Below are 5090 nucleotides of genomic sequence, written 5' to 3'. Positions count from 1 at the left end.
CAGGAAGATGTAGCGGTCACATGATCAACACCGCCCCCCTTGTCTTAAAATTAACCACTTCCGGATACCGACGTCATGCTGTAAATTAGATAGATAGATAGATAGATAGATAGATAGATAGATAGATAGATAGATAGATAGATAGATACTTTATTGATCCCCAGGGGAAATTTAAGTTTCTGTTAATTAATATAAATTTTCTGTTGCCAATTATTTGTAGCTGTTTAACAAATGGGCAATTCCATGCAATGGTCATCCTTACCATGGGGAAAAAGTTGTGCACACACAAATATAACTATTGTTAAAATGTTCATTTAGTTCTATATTTTATTGTTTGTAACTGATCTGATTGAATTTCATGGAGAATTACACTCTTTTTACATCATAAATATGGTGTGCAACCATACAGAAACAACAGTTTTCACATGGCAATATTATACATTTGAAAATGGGATAACTTGACTTAAAGTTCCAACAAATTGTTATCATTTGACAAATTTAAGATTGACAAGGGAATGGTAGAGCAATGTGTATGCTCAGTTTGCCTTAAGAGCACAGCTCCTTACATTTGTAAGACTTTGTTTTTAAGTCAGCAAGTTCCATGGCCATGTCACATCCATAACGTTTTATAGGAAAAGTGTATGCTACACATACAGTGTTGATGCAGCAATGTCCAAACTGTCTGTGCAAAGCTGATTTATATCAATGTAAAGTATGATTAACAAATTGTGCCCCTTTCTTACTTTTAAAACCTTTAATGGTGCGTTATGGATGTGACGTTATGGATGTTACATAATGTGAATTTACAAGACTGGAGACTTTATTTTACCTCAAAACTGATAAACGTCTGTTCTGTTGGCATAATAATGCCTCTGTCTGTTCTGGTGGCAACACATTTCACCTTAGTGTTTACAATGGATGTTTCAGAGATTATTAGGCTGATCAAAACCACAGGAAGGCCTCAGCATTAGCAAAACAAAACATATTAAAATACATCTAGTGATTGAAATGGCCTAGCCTATTTTCGAGTGGTCTAATACCGAAAATCTGAGTGATTAGATACCTTCCCGTAATTGTCATACTGTTGTTGTACAGTAACTGGATTATCGTGTTAGCTGGTTAGGAGGGCTGATTTTGCAGCTGGAGTTAACGTAGCAACCTCCTTCTGTTGCAGATGTGTTTAGCCTGCCGTTCACATCTGTTTAACACAGTTTAATTTTAAATGTGACGCTCATTGACAAAGGTTTACAACACGATATGCCAGCATTTGAAGTGCTAATACCAACAGAGTAACATGAGTAACGCCAGCAATAAACTAGATGTACCGCATAGCGGTAGGAAATATGATCGCTGCTCGGTCCTGCACATTCTCTCCGCAAAAATAAATCACGCTTGTCAATTTATCTCCATCTCCTACTCCTGCAACTCATGTGCATGTAAATGAGTGTGTGCATGTGTGAGTTTGCTTTTGTGTATAAAAATGTGTGTGTGTGTGTGCGTGTGCGCACGTGCGTGCCTGTGTGTGCGGGTGTTTGTGTATAGCCTATGTATGTGCTTGTGTGTGTGTGGGCGTGGGATGTGTCCAAATCACAAATTAGTGGGTATGGGCTAGGTTGATACGGGCTCTTGAGACTAATATAGCCTAATATACCATAAGCATTTTATCATCTTGGGTGCAACAGTTCAGATAGGGCTATAGTTATTTAGCCTAGCGCAGTGGAGGAGTGGCCAACAAATGTCATGTTCCCTGGTGTTTAAGTAACCCGGAATCATTGACCAAAATTGATGACAGTAAAAGAAAAAAACATATTTCTTTTTTATATTTTAAATGACTTGTCCTGATTCTTCCTGTGGATCTTAATGGGTACTGAGGAAGCAATAATTTCATTGCTAGTTTTTCATAATTAGGCTACTATTTCAATTGTTTCATATCAAAATTAACTACTTAAGTAGGCCTATGTGTTTTATGTAGTTTGTGGAGGACTGGTTCAGACACTTCACATCCATAACATGAAATTGTCACATCCATAACGGCAGTTTTTCCAACATAGGCTAATGCATTACGAAAATGACGCATAGTTTCAAAAACAGACTTTTTATGTTCATTCAAGTCTCCTTCATGCTATATCACAGTTTCGGTAGTTTCCTTCACAATTCACAGAGTTTGTAGAAAACCTGTAGGCCTAGCCTAACCTCTCATAAAAGTGTATTCATGTCACATCCATAACGCTGATAAAAATGCCTTGTATTCTTAGAATGTAAATGATTATATAAAATTTGAGGATTTGTATTCAGAGGACAGAGGTTACATTAAAAGTTATGCAAGTTAATTCACTGATACTAATTTTGCCGTTTGCTGTCACATTCATAACGCTGGAACTGCCCAAATAGGACTAAGTCGATGTAGCCTGAGTCATAGGACTAACATGTGTGTGTGTGCCTCATGGTATGGTAGGCAGGGAAAGTAATCTCATCGCCACCTACTGGTTGCGTTCCTAGAGTTTAGCGGAGTGGATGGGATTTTTTTTTAGAAAAAATATATCTCGGTGCACATTGGGATAATTTAATGCCTTCAATATGTTAGGCACTGGGGTCACCTCTATTGCTTCTAGTGGGCATACCTTATTTTTAGGATCAGTTGAAATATTTTGAGTTTTTGTCGTAACATGGTGATAATGAACTACAGTTGCATGTGACAGTCACATATTTGGGTGCTTAATCTCTAACAATAGGCCTACGGCAATTTGCTTAACTGGCTTAACATATTTTTGTAATAACTGAGCGTGATGTAAACCGCGTGGTGATTACCTTTATGTCTGGATAACTGGTGTTGTGCTTCTACTCCCATGAGGAGCTGGCAGTAAGTGTTAAGTGTCAATGGTAACCAGGCTAATAAACAAACCATGCTACAGTGGAAGGGTAAAGTCACGTGACTTATTTTGTAGTCCTTTTATGAAACAAAAAGAGCAAAAAGGCAAAATAGGGCCTGACATTTTCACAGTTAGAAGATTATTATTGTATACACACTGAAAAATATTTTGGTGGATAACTTCGCTGATTTGGCTTCACAATATTTTTTTAAAAATAGGTCTATGGGACTTAACATTGGAGCTGCTCTTCGATAGGAATGCAACCACTTTTTTTATTAATGTTACATGTTATTCAGCAGGTTTAGAAAAGGGGTGTCTTTAAAATGTGTCAGTCACTGAAATCTGAGGAAGTGCCAGCAATACATGTATTGCAATACATGGGCATTTAGGAAAAGGCTAAAAATGCGCATCCCATAACAAGTTAAAAAAACACCTAAGAAACTTTCAAATTCTCATTTGAATTACAGTTTTGAAGACTATATGTGAAGAACAAGTCCACTGACAGGTGGACAACCAAACAAAAATGCAAAAAACTGCTTTCAAAGCATGCATGACAGTGGTGTTTGCAAGATTTTTCAGTTCAAATTGATATTTGCATTGCTGGGTGTAACATGTTAAAATGTAGTCTAAAGCATTACTGTTATCACATCACATTAATCTGGAAAACTATGACATAGCAGCGGTAACACATTGCGCTGCTCTTTGGGTTGGTTTTTCACCAACTTTGCTGTACGTTTCGTGGTAGCCTACTTTCAAATAGCACAGGCCATGTTTGCATCAAGCAGACTACTGTAACAGTCTTGCAGGGAGTAAACAAGTAAAGTGCCTAAAGCAATGTGCAATGACCCATCTTTTGCAAGACAAAAGAGAGGGAATTATGCCTGTGTCGATATAAAACTATAGGCTATTAAGCATGTGTTTCTCTGCACTTCAAAATATAGTTTGGAAAACTTGTCATAGAATCATGTTAAACCTTGATTCTTTAATCAAACCTTGATTAAAGCCTATCAGTGTACATTTCTTATGTTTGTACCCTAAAACAAGTTTTCCATTTAGTGCCTCATGAAAAAATTTTTTTTAATATGGTGTCAAGAGAAGCCCAGCACTCTGTGTTGACTAACCAACTATGTGGGTTATTTAGCCTTGAGCATTTGCATCAGTGTGTTAACTTATCCATGCATGCAACTGACCATTGCTCAGTGTTTGATCACAGCTGGAAGTGTGCAAGACTCTGTACTGAAGGCGTTGCTTATTAACAGTGTCTGTGATGTCTACAGACAGCCACTGCATAATCACCTAAATCTTTACAAATTAGTTTAATTGGCTATTTATGCTTGACTGCCATTTCGTTCACTGCTGAACTGGCACTGTATCTTTTTTCAGCCAAGATAAAATAATAATTTGACCTTTGTGTTCATGTTATGTTGGTTTTCTTGAGGTGTTTACCATTATGCATGTTTTTCATCATCAAAGGATGCATACCCAAGGGTTGTGCATCTAAATGTGCGCTATATTGCCACAAATCTAAAGAACAGACGACAGGCAAGACATAAAAGTGGCATTTTGCCAAAAGTGCCTTGAAAAAGTTAGTTGACACTTGGTTTCGTTGTAATCTCGGGGTTGTGGGAGAGCTCTAGGCTGACTGGGGGACTGATGGATGGGCGTTGGGGTGTACAAGCAATTCAAATGTCTGCACTACCCAAACCGTGCGCGCGCCAACCAACGCCAGCGCTGAACATCCCTGAGAGCGTGAGCGCGCGGGGGAGCAACGGGAGGAGAGGAAAGGAGAGGACGGGAAACGGTTGTTGTGGCCAATACAGCACTTTGCGGGGGGGAACGCGTCAACATTCCTTTCGCTCTTCACATCTAAGGTATACCCAGATTTTCTTGTCGAACTGACATAATCTGGTAGCCTACACGACCAGGCGCGCCTCTTGGATGCTCCGGTGAGATCCCCGTATCGGTTGATTCATCTTCAGCGAGTCGACAGCGCATCTCGTGCCCTCTGAAGCGGCGGTTTTGATGGGAGGCGAAAGTGGATACATTATTGATACAGAGACAGAGGAGAACAGCAAGAAAATACGTCTTGTCAGTTTGGTCATGACCACTGCATTTTTTGCAATGTGATCTTGGTCGCCTTTACGGTTTCCTTGCTCAGTGAGAGGAGGAGGAGTGGGAATCGGACATCATTTTAAAAAAATCTTTGTGTTGAATCACGCT

This window comes from Alosa pseudoharengus, unplaced genomic scaffold (assembly GCF_046254945.1).
Source record: "Alosa pseudoharengus isolate Yale_2024_CS ecotype anadromous, Long Island Sound unplaced genomic scaffold, YU_APseudo_1.1 YU_APseudo_1.1_scf_5, whole genome shotgun sequence".
NCBI lineage: Eukaryota > Metazoa > Chordata > Actinopteri > Clupeiformes > Clupeidae > Alosa > Alosa pseudoharengus.
This window is presented reverse-complemented; position numbering follows the sequence as displayed.